Below are 13,039 nucleotides of genomic sequence, written 5' to 3' on the forward strand. Positions count from 1 at the left end.
ACGTATATGGTATACGGAAGACATTGCGATAGTGACAGCGTTATTCACTTCATCAAGTCGAGAGGTGAAGAGGTCGCGTATGGGTCGACCGTCCACTCCTGGCAAGCGTGTAACATACGCGAAGACGACGTATCTGGGCATTCACTCCCGAGGCCAAGAAGGGAGTCACAGTCGCATCATTAACCCAGACTCTCTCTCTCCCTGCCTGTTCTTGCTTCTTCAAACGTGCCCACAAACGCGCATATACTTCTGCCGCTGTTTCCACCTCAGTTTCATTCCACGCATTATTCCTTTTTCTTCTCTTTCCAGCGTCTTCGTCGGCAGTTTGCATCCAAATCGCCGCCGCCGCCGCCTCGCTTTCTTGGCGGTGCGCTTCGCGGTCGCTGGCGCGTTGTTCCAGGGGTCAAACGGGCTAATATGGCCCCGCGTGCTTTCGAGAGCGAGGCAGTATAACAGAATTGTCAGCTGGCACGCACGCAGGCACGATCCTTACGTGCATGCCTTTCTATGTGCCTGCAAACCTCGCCGGGGTAAGCAGAACGAATGCCTGAAAGCACCGCTTGACTTTTTTTTTTTTTTTTTTTTTTTTTATGCGGAGCCGCAATAAGCCGTCGGCGCTGACTCCATTAAGAGCAAAAGTATACGTAGAGAAAGAATAAAAGCCTGCGGCGATGCAACGCAAAATTTGAGAGCGTTATATAGCCTTAGGGTCCCTCGTGTCGAGGTTCCTCTCAGATTATGCCCCCCCAAAACTGCGCGGCGCCAGAGAAGCAGTCTCAAAAGAAAGAAAGAAAGAAAGAAAGACGGAAAGAAAGAAAGACGGAAAGAAAGAAAGAAGGAAAGAAAGAAAGAAAGAAAGAAAGAAAGAAAGAAAGAAAGAAAGAAAGAAAGAAAGAAAGAAAGAAAGAAAGAAAGAAAGAAAGAAAGGAAATTTTGCGCGTATATAATGACTGGTAAGAGGCAAAGGGGAGAAGGCTATATGGCGTGTGAAGAGGAAAGTTAGTGTACAAATATATTATATATTACCGTACGTAGCGCACGCCTTGAGGACAGTGCGCACTTCATGGGCATTAAATGAATTGTGAGAGATGAAAGAGAGAAATGCGCAAGGCAGCGCGCCGTGGCATTGGCCTACATAGCCGTAATGCACACAAAAGCTGAACGTATACGTCACTTTTCAGTGCGTCTTTATGCTGTCTGAGCTATAGTCTCTCCTGACCCTTAACCTATAGCATAAGTACGATCGATGCCTCACTAGCATTTCTTTCTTTCCTTATTTTTCGGCAATCTGTCTTCGGCTCCCTTTCGGTTTACTGTCGTGACGTTGATCAAATCTAGACAGATGACTGTATCATCATCATCATCATCATCATCATCATCATCATCATCATCATCATCAGCCGATATTTTTTTATGTCTACTGCAGGACGAAGGCCTCTCCCTGCGACCTCCAATCACCCCTGTATTGCGCTAGCTGATTCCAACTTGCGCCTGCAAATTTCCTAACTTCATCACCCCACCTAGTTATCTGCCATCCTCGATTGCGCTTCCCTTCTCTTGGTATCCATTCTGTAACTCTAATGGTCCACCGGTTATCTATCCTTCCATTGCATAGCCTGCGCGGCTCCATTTTTTTCTCTTAATGTCAATCAGAATATCGGCTATCCCCGTTTGCTCTCTGATCCGTGCACACAGCTCTCTTCTTGTCTCTCAACGTTAGGCTGTATAGCTCTAAGGCTGCATATATGATGACTGTATATATAGCTGCATATAAGCCGCGATTGTTGCTGTTTCCAAGCTGAAGAACGACATTCTCGAGTTTTATACAGCGGTGATTACTTGGTTGACATCCTAATGATTTGCAAGCGCTGTGAAGAGAGACAAAATATGATTCAGGCTTAATCGAACTACGTGGTTTAACCATCCCCGACATTGCGTACACAGTGGATTATGAGGTAGGCTGTACAGTGGAAGGCTCCGGATTAATTTTTGCTCACCTGGACCTCTTTAACGCGCACCCAAATTTAAGTACACGAACGTTATTGCATTCTAATTCCATCGGAATGTGATCGCCGCGGCTGGGAATCAAACCCGAGACCTCGTGCTCAGCATGAGAATACCATATAGCCACTAAACCACTACGGTTGGTGACGAAATGATTGAGAAAATTGATATTTCTAGCAAAATATTCGTATTTTATCATCAGTAGGCAGGAAATAAGTATACCAAGAGCATGCGATGTTCGCCTCAATTCGGGACATGCCTTCTCGGAAATTAAGAACTCCGGAACTCCTGCGTATAGAACAAGGCAGCGTCCGAATGGCCTCCTGATCACGTGTTCTCTTGCTTCCGGTTTGCTGCAGAAAGCACGGCCCGCGGTCGTATAAGGACACCTTTTCTTCATTTTCTGTTTTTCTTTTCTGTCTAATTAGGTTTGTGCTGGCAGCGTGATGGTGGTGCCGCCGAGCCAATTATACCGCCGATCAGGTCACCTGATTTTTTCAGCGGCGTAGGCAACACGTTGACATTACACGGTGTGCCGTAGGTATGTATATGTGCGCCGTCCATATCCGTTTTATAGCTGTTTAGCGTAATAAGTGCTCTCGCGTGTAAGTTACAGTGCCTCCACTGTGGGTCACCATGATGGACTAGTTGGTGCATTTCCGTGAACAAGATGAACTGCGCCAGTATATAAGCACACAACATTATACAAGGAGACATGGACAGGACAAGCGCAAACTACCAATGTAATTTTATAATCAGCAAAACTCAGTTGGTAGTTTGAGCTCTTTTGTGTGTGTGTATATATACCGCTCCCTTCCTGTCTCTTGACATTATGCCTAACATTTTTCGTTTCATCGCTCTTTGTGCGGTCCTCAACTTGTTCTCGAGCTTCTTTGTTAACCTCCAAGTTTCTGCCCCATATGTTATCACCGGTAGAATGCAATGATTGTACACTTTTCTTTTCAACGACAGTGGTAAGCTCCCAGTCAGGATTTGGTAATGCCTGCAGTATGCACTCCAATTCCCAATTTTATTCTTCTGTAAATTTCCTTCTCATGATCAGGGTCTGCTGTGAGTAATTGACCTAGATAAACATACTCATTTACAGGCTCTAGAGGCTGACTGGCGATCCTGAATTCTTGTTTCCTTTGCCAGGCTATTGGCCATTATCTTTGTCTGCTGCATATTAATCTTCAAACCCACTCTTACACTTTCTCGGTTAAGGTCTTCAATCATTTGTTATAATTCATCCCCATTGTTGCTGAATACGACAATGCTACTGCAAACCGAAGGTTGCTGAGATACTCGCCGTTGATGCTCACTCCTAAGCCTTCCCAGTCTAAGAGCTTGAATAATTCTTCTAAGCACGCAGTGAATAGCATTAGAGAAATTGTGTCTCCTTGCCTGACCTCTTTCTTGATAGGTAACTTTCTACTTTTCTTGTGGAGAACCAAGGTAGCTATGGAGTCTTTGTAGATATTTGCCGCTATCCACGTATGCCTCCTGTAATCATTGATTACGCTCTCTCTATAGGCATATATAATTTTTCTTCATTTTAAGCTGTGCCCGAAAGACGCGCATAATATCCTAAGCATTATACGCACGCTTGTGTAATTATTCAGGCTATTATACACCCAAAGTATTATGCACCAGGCAGTATACGTTCAAAACACCGTATATAAACATTCTCGCTGCTTCAAGCAAAATATACGTGTGCACACGCTGTCCATTATTAAAAACTAGGGCGCCGAGCCGTTCGATTACCGCGCTTCATCTTTTCTCGCAGTGTCTTACACGCGCAACGCAAAGCGAGCAATTAGCAGCCCTATAGTCTTTATTCTATCACGTAAACGCACCTCAAGCGACGTCTCAAATATATCAACCACCCACCACGTTCGCCGTATTCTTTTCTATACGATTGCTGCTGCTGCTGCTGCTAGCTCTCTTATCATCTTGCCGTTCCGTCACGCTGCGGGAGCGCTGTTCGTGAGATGAGATCGTCTTTTCTTTCTTCATCGTTATACCGCGACCATTGTCTGCGCGAAATGCGGCTACTTCGACAGTACACAACCTGGAGAGATTACCATCTCTATATATACATACACACACACACACACACACAAGTCGTGGAGAGTGCGTAATGAATCGTTATACACTCTGGCTGCCTTCATTAAATGTTCTGCACGGTTGCCTTGATTTCTGCGGCACGTTCAGGGCCGCCAAATGTGTGCTAGCGCAATTATATATATCGGCGCGCGTTACCTCCATCTCCCTTCAATTTCATTTTTACCTTCTTGGCAATTGCGAAAGAAATAACGAACGAAAAAGAAAAAAAAAGAACGAGATTATGCCGACTATAAAGCTATTTTGATTGCGCGTGTACTTGGACACTTGTGGAATCTCGCCAACGAAAGAAAAAGAAATCATGATAATAAATAAAGAAGAGAACTACTTCTTTCGATTGCGCGGCCGCCTAAGTTCGCGTTCGCCGCGTGAAAAGATGCGCGGGAAATCGGCCATGCGAAAAGGAATCCTCCAACCGAGCGTGTCCGATGGTGAACGCCCCAACGTTTCAAGAGGAGAGTGAGACGACGGACGCCGTGTAGAAAGAAAGAAAGAAAGAAAGAAAGAAAGAAGAAAGAAAGAAAGAAAGAAAGAAAGAAAGAAAGAAAGAAAGAAAGAAAGAAAGGGAATTTGAATTCTGCAGGTTGGGACGCCCGCTCAGAGAAAACGCGTATAGGCGACTTCTTTCAATTTTTCCAATGAGATTCGCTCCCGAGAGCGCTCGCGCGTGGCTTCTTTCTTCGAGCCATCCATCCATCCATCCAAGTGGAAGCGAAGCGGTGCGCGTGTCTGTACGCACATGGCGTGGTCGTAGCCGACCTGTGCAGCGCTCCGCAGCCACGCGTGGCCAAGTTTTTCATGCTCTCGACTTCAACGGCCCCGTGAAGTCGCCGACAGCCACCGACGACCCGATCTAGAAATGAACGAGGTCTTGTACTGGTCATATAGCTCATCCCACTACAAAGGTGAACCGATTCCGTGCGGTGAACGCTCAACGGTGAGAAATAAAACGTTTCGAGAAAGGTCCTTTCAAGTTTCACCACGTTCTTCTCTTTCTCTCTCATTACATTGTGCTTGGACGCACTGGAGTCGTTTGACTCCTTTTCCAGCAGGAGTGTGGTATCAGATTTCCTCGAGAAGCGAAGGGCCTATGAAGCGAAGCCAACCATAGGCGTATCTGCCGGGTGCAGAAGGGGGGGGGGGGGGGGGGGGGATATGCCACCCCTTTGAAAGTAGGCACTTTCGGCTGCACGCTGGAAAGTCCACCAAAACTACAGCTGAAGCTAAATTTTCTTGCTTAATAGAGTGGCCACCTATAGGTAATGCTTTTCTTGACTACGTATCTCTTGGGCAGCGAGGATTGTCTTTTGTGCCCCCTCGGGACGCGCTGCAGCGGCCGACGCCCGGGATTCGCCATACACGCTGGCATTGCGGAGAGGGCCTGGCGCTAGCTGGACTGTTCGAGCCGTAACAAATTTCCGCTTGTACCACTTGCATCATGCCCAGTTAGATGTGACCGCCTAACCGTATTTGAAAACACAATAGGCTTGCTATATTTAACCTGCGGGCGAGGGAAGATGTCCGGATAAAGATGTATAATCAGCCGCGCCCTACGATTGGTGTGCCTAACTGCGTGAAATCGGTGGTGTGCCTTACGGCACGAATTGTACAAACGCAACTTGTTAAAGAAACAGAACGATAATTGGGCACAGTACTACGTAGCCCCGATTTGCGTACAGGTGCAACATTGATTATTTTACAGTCATCAGGAAAATAGTCCCAGTCATCATTCCATTCCAATACCAATAGAACACTGAACAGATTTTTTAAAGGCATGTGTCGCTTCTGATTTTGTCGATTTTATTTTCAGGCAGTTTCTAAATAAGAGCTGCACTATTACTTGTTTCCTGGCAGGAGCAAGAGCGGCAGATATTTTATATTTTGAAGAAATGAAGGCCACCTGGTTGGTGACGTGTATCGAAAATTTGAACTGTCGAGGTTGCTTATGTGCTCGAAAAACAGTTACCGAATACTCGTTTTCTCCGAATTGTTATGCGTTATACACGGTATTTAGTGTTTCCCCCCGGTATCCTCAGTAAACTATGCGTGGCACGGCGTTTATATTTATTCGAAGTACGAATCAATGTTCCGGGTGACGAGCGATATATGTTTATTCTGTGTAAGTTCATTACAGCCTTTGTAGAAAGTTACTTACATAAGTGTTTAAGGATGTCATGGTGCCGCTAGTCGAATGTTTCCCAGACTTCTAAAACAACTGCAGCAGATACAGACTTGACATTCCGTGAAAATAGGGAGAATTTTAAGCGCAATGAGTTGCGAAACTTTCACATTCCTGCTTTAAATGCAAGTGTTGCAGATAATCACTAAACCCTCGTTTTTCCAGGTGTTTTTGTGCATCATACGAGCTGAGTAGTTTATTTCTCCGGTGTCCTCGGTGAGCTAAACATGGCGTCTTGTTTATATCTGGGAAAAATTAGGTGCATGTTATAGGCAATATATTGGCAATGTTCCAAATGAGTGGGTTAATTTCGCCTTTTCCGATAGAACAGACTCGTGCCCTGTCGTAGTTACAGTAAGAACTGAGGTCAAATTTTGCGAACATAGGGGGAACAGTACGCCGAGTTTATGTGCGATGGTAAATGCCTGTTGATCAAATACACCTTGAAAAAAATTTGTAAGCAAGTATTGGGAACTATGACGCTGCCGTTACTAGCAAGGTGTCCCAATGTCCCAAGAGAACTCTGCGTTTCAGATATTTTATACGTTGACGGAATAGGCAGCATTTTAAGAACAATGTGTTGCGGTGTTTTAACGTTTCTGGCTTATTTAGAAGCGTTACGAATAATTATTGAACCCTCAATTTTTTCTTTTATATTTTTCGTGCGTGTTATATTGGGTTCGCCTGGTGTCCTCACTGAACTAAAGGAAGCAGGTTCTTTATGTTTTGTGACTCTGAGGACCAGGTAATGTTTGATTTCTACGCAAAGTTTAAAATAGATGGGTAATTGGAGCTTTCGCAATAAATTACGTATATTCAAGCACTCTAGAGTGTTATGAGCATATATCTAACGAGCGGGTCAGATTTGAGCTCACTGCCCTGACAGAACTATAAACGACACCAAGACAAACTATAACGAAAATTGGTGGTACGCTATGAAAACTTTCTGTGCGAAGTTAAATGAGGTTGGATCAATCACAGCCTTCGTAAAAAATTCTTATTCAAGCGTTAGAGTATGTGACCGGTTTCATCTATGCTTCTCAGTGTCCCGACATAGCTGTTGGTTTCAACAGTTTTATATTTCATGGAAAGCCTGGAGGGGGGGTCATGGTAAGTGCCAATGTACGACAAATATTTTTACGTTTTTGGTCTAGTTATAAGCGCTGCAAAAATTCACTCAGCCTCCGTCCCCCCCCCCCCCCCCTCTATTTCCATGCGTCATAAGGCGTTCCTATAGAAGCTTTCAGCAATGTCCTCGGTGAACTAAAGACACTGTTTATATTTGGCGAAAATAAAGGGCGCGGTATGGGCACTGTGTAAGTAAACTTCAAAGACAGGAGACTAATTATGATATTTGCAGTGAATTACGCAAGCAATTGATCCGGAGCTTTCTGAATGTGTTTACGAACAAAGCAGAATTTATCCCGTTGCCCTGGGAGAACTGTGAACTCAACCGTGTGGGGATACGCTACTCTCATGCGCCCCCCTGATGTTGTTTTCCCCGCATGGCTCCCGTCTCCTGTAATCCGGCTTCGCCGCGTGGCCTTACGGCGGCGGAGATCGGTGTGGTTACGGCGTATTGCGAGAGATGGCGCGAGTGTTGCGCTGCTAACGCCACCTAACGGCGGGGTCACTTGGGCACAAAATGAAGAAGGCGCTTCCTCTTGGACGTGGGATCGGTAAGCGATGCGGACGTTCCGTGCGCGCGCCGATCCACGCTTCGCGAGACTATCTCGCGAGGCTAGGAGCAGGACACCGGAATGGACGAACACGGATCGTTCGAACCCGCCACCATTCGCGTGACCGTACACGTGAACGACTGGACGATTGGTGTCTAGCATGCGGGCAAACATATTCGCTCGCTATCTGGTCGCGGTTGTCGTTCCTTTGTCCCAAGAGCCCGTGTGAGACCCCCCAACCGATATCTAATCTAGTGAAATGTGAGTGGGCGGGGGGGGGGGGGGGGGGAGCATGCAGGTAGGGAGTCATCATCATCATCAGCCTATATTTATGATTTATGTCCGCTGCAGGACGAATGCCTCTCCCTGCGATCTCCAATTACCCCTGTCTTGGGCTAGCTGATTCCAACTTGCACCTGCAAATTTCCTAACTTCAACACCCCACCTAGTTTTCTGTCGTCCTCGACTGCGCATCCCTTCTCTTGGTACCCATTCTGTAACTCTAATGGTCCACCGGTTATCCATTACACGCATTAAATGGCCTGCCCAGCTCCATTTTTTTTCTCTTGATGTCAACTAGAATATCGGCTATCCCCGTTTCCTCTCTGATCCACACCGCTCTCTTAACCTGTCTCTTAACGTTACCGGCTCAAGTTACCGGCTCAAGCCGTACTACGATCCGCTGAACTCTCCCTAGGTCGCCAGGATGGCTACTCTTCCATACCGGGGGGTGATTGTAAGGAAGAATATCGGCACGCTGAACTGCCCCGTCGCCATCGTGTGGCTCGTACCCAGTTCGCTATCTTGCTACGCCCTACCTGCTGGTGCTGCGTTTGTCGCAGCCGCTCTACGACCCAAATAAACCCCGTTTAAAGGCCTAACATTTTTCGTTCCATCGCTTTTTGGGTGGTCCTTAACTTGTTCTCGAAATCCTTTGTTAACCTCCAAGTGTCTGCCCCATATGTTAGTACCGGTAGAATGCAATGATTGTACACTTTTCTTTTTAACGACAGTGGTAGGTAGGGAGTACACCACGGTAAATGATATGGCGAAGTAACCTCTGTATTAATGAATTGCTGGCTTTCTAAAAATTTCCATAAATAAGTGCTCCAAAGCATTACATGCAGGCAAGGTTTCAAATGGAGCCGTCACATACGGGCAACGTTTAGAGCGATAGCTCTACTACTCCAGGTACAAACCCAGAAAACGCCTGGTTCCGTAAATCTGAACTTCAAGCTCAGCCAAGGTCAAACTGGGACTTAGCCTGCCACTACCGGCGGCTGCTGCGTACACCGCGTGGACGCAAATCGATCTACGATGTGTACAAAGTGCGCCGAGTGCTGGTAGCTTCGTATGCGCTGTGCTTTCGACGGTTAGTTCGCGTTGAAGCGAGACGCTGCATGAAGGTCAATTCGCTCGCTGCTGCTGCCGCGCCGAGCAGCGTTTGTGTCCTTTCCCAAAGCAAGTGAAACCGTGCTATCACTCGACAAACTTAAATTGGTTTACCCGCGTTCAACCACGGTAACCTTTTTTAAACTATGCGATATAATTATAGGAAACTGAAACTTTTATTGAAATACTAGAAAGAAACAGCTTCGCTGGAAATTTGGTTGTCATTCTCCAAGGTCGCACACATCTGGTGTCTTTTATTTCTTGTGAATATTGCAAGTCAGTTATGTTAATTGCACTTCGTTGTGTATAACCTCGACAATACTATTGCCTTAACTAGCGTTACATTTGAGCTAAACACCAGGTAAAATTCTTTGTTTAATTAGTAAAATTGTCTGTAACAAATGTGCATTTTCTTATGTGCCCGGCAGGGCTACTGATCTGGATCAGCGGCCTCTCGTCACTCGCTGCTTTTTCTCCCTGTATCATCTTGAGATTATATACAGTTGCAAGAAATATATGGAAATTTAAATAATATTTCGGGCCGTCATGGTTCACCATGTGTGATTTATAAATACATCTATGTCTGGTAAATATAAAAATAACTGACAGACGCATTTCCAGGCTTCTTCACTTCTTGGAATAGTAATTCGAACAATATATATAAAATCGGGCCCTCGGTTTCCTTCCTTTTCATTGATATATATATATATATATATATATATATATATAGAGAGAGAGAGAGAGAGAGAGAGTCCGATCGTTTGCAGATAGCGCTCCCCCCCCCCCCCCCCCCCAACGATCTTTGAAGCCAACGATCTTTGAAACGGATGCACGAGGACATATATACACTTTTTTTTTTTTTAATTTTTGGTGTGGTTTGTTTTCCTCTCGTGTTTGCACTGTAGACGAAAGTGAGAAAAAAGACAGTCACCGCGGTTGAGTGGCTTCGACTGGTGGCGTTGTCTTTCAGTGCAGTATAATCTTATGCCTTTTTTTTTCCCCGATAACAATAATTTGCGAGTAACAAATAGTGGGAGAAAAAAAAAGGAGGGAGGGGGGATCAAGAACGGAGATTGCGCTTCATAAAGGCGCGAAATGCACGGAGGTTAGCCAGAACAGAGTTTGCCACCCTACAATGAAGCAGGATGGGAAGTTGACTTCATAAAGTTGATTTTAGTTGATTTCATAAAGAAAAGGGGGGAAGGAGATGAGGGGTAGAGAAAGGGAACGTAGTAAAAATGAAAAGGCGACAAAGGAGAGAGACGCCACGCACGTATATACACACACGCACAATCGCCTACATAATGTTAACAACGGTCAGTACAAAAGCCACCTGCACACGCCTGTTGCACCTTCGATCATCACACTCTGCTTCGACGACTGGATAATATAAAAGCGTTATATCAACGGCCGACGGGCTTAAGTGGCACATACAACTAGGCGCTGATCTTACTCCAATGGTTCGAGTTTTAATCGAAAAGGCGTGGGGATACCGAAAGAAGACGTAACCTGCTGCCCCGAGAACTGATCACCCGCAGTACATGCCAGACCAACGTAATAACCGAAGAAAGTAGCCTGTGTGTGTCAAACTAATTCAAGCGGACGTCACGAAATAATTCACGGTGTCCTGACAGAAGTATATAATTAACGCAGTTTATATTTATAGGGAATGTAGGGCCTGATATGGGGGTGATGTGCATAAAAAGTTTGAAGTGTGTAGCTTAATGAATTAGGGCTAAATGAAAATTGGTAAACCTTCAGTTTGTACCGTTAAATGAAACGCTTACAAAGTTACCCCGTTGTCTTGAAAGAAGCAGAGGTGGTAGAGAGAATGGGTACCATGTTATGGACCCTTTTCGCGGAGCAGTTTGCTCTAGAGATGGCGCTTTCGGCAAGGCGGCATACGTTGCCTCAGCGAATGCGCACGAATTTGAAACCATTACTGCTCCTCCCCGGCTACTGTGCGATCAGCTGTCGAAAATGCAACTGGGTGTTCGCTAATGCACTGTGCCCAATTCATGCTGCAAAATGTACGTGTAACGATAAAGGGAAGACGTGTGCGGTAGTTAGCTGCAAAAATAGTGATTGTCATATTAAGGAATGGAGTCAACCTGGGTCGCCGCTGTTACATAAGGACTGCCTGTGTTGCCGGCCCTTCGCAATGCACGGCTTTTCTCAAGGATGAAAAAATCGGGGTAGCTGATCGGTTCCTAGCTGGTCGTGGTCACATCAAGCTATACGAAGTAATGCCAAGTGATGCTAAGTTATACGAGGTGTATAAGCATTTCCTCGTGGTCCGTGGCATCGATCGGGGAACGCCTCGCGAAGCACTTGCACGTAGATGCACACGTAGATGGGAAGTGGGGCGGAAGCTATGCACAGTGTACGGGCAGGACTTTGGTACGGGCGGCGCGCAGCAGACGACACGCAGGGATGACGTCACGGCTCATGCGCAGTAGCGCGCAGCTGGTGGGAGCTCGGCCGAGTGGCCGCCAGAGACGCCTGGGCCGCGATTTTGTAGCGATGCCTTGCTACGGCCGGCTGATCCCGTTGATAACGCGAGCGGACCGTCGCTCCGACCACTGACAAAGTGCGATAAGCGCGAAAAGGCATTATTACCGGAAAGGCATCGCTACAAAATACCGGCTCTGCTCCAGTCACAGACACCGCGTGCGTTCGGCGCTAATGCGGGTAAACGGAGAAGCGCCGATGGTGTCGGCAGCATCTCTGCGCGTTGCCTCGTTGGTGCTGCTACAATTTGTTTCTCTCTCTCGCTGTCATTTTCTCTTTCGCTCTCCCTAGCATAGCGCCGCGACGCGCGCACTCTCTCTCGCTCTAATTTTCTCTTTCTCTCTCCCGAGCATAGCGCGCGACGCTCCTCGAGGTGGTTGCTAGGCAACGCAGTGGCAGGCGGCACACAATACGGCCGGCTTAAACAGCTCCGGTGTTAAAATAAACTCATCCGCCAGCGCTATATAGGTAACCTCTAAAGAAATGATTTCCAACTCCACAACGTCGGCACATAAGAGTGAGTACCGCTCGTTAAGAAAGGAAGTAGCGCCACTTACTGACATAGTAAGTGTCTCGCACGTTATACACACAGCCACCCCTACTCGCACGCAAATTTACGCCCACTTTATCGCCAAAGTGTCAATATAAGTGAATGGGCGCACACTTGAATCAATGTGCCGAAGCATGAGTGACGGTGACTACACCGACAAGACACGAACGTTGGAAGCTGAACGTTTCGTGATGGCCCACAGAGTAAGCGAGGGACTAGCGATAATACGTCTTTGCTACAAGCTACCACAAAGTACAGAACATTTACATTCCAAGCTTTATGCAAATCTGTCACAGCAGAGCACAGTCGCGGACGATTAGGCTGAAAATAAACAATCAGATATTGGCCGCACCGAGCAACTTTACCGATTCAGAAACATGACAAGCCGCTGCTTCAAAATGTTTGCCAAATAAAGAAGGAATAGCACACTGATCCTGATTTAATTCATAAGCGGAAAGTTTGGACAGCTTGGATAGCCTCTCCTTTCCCTAGTTCCGAACTATGTCGAGGAACTGCAGGTATACAGAGTTCACGTAATTATTTCATGACTCCTCCCAAAAGTCTTGGCCGCGCCCCTTTTATTCAGGTGCGAGGGAATAG

This window comes from Dermacentor silvarum, chromosome 4 (genome assembly GCF_013339745.2).
Source record: "Dermacentor silvarum isolate Dsil-2018 chromosome 4, BIME_Dsil_1.4, whole genome shotgun sequence".
NCBI lineage: Eukaryota > Metazoa > Arthropoda > Arachnida > Ixodida > Ixodidae > Dermacentor > Dermacentor silvarum.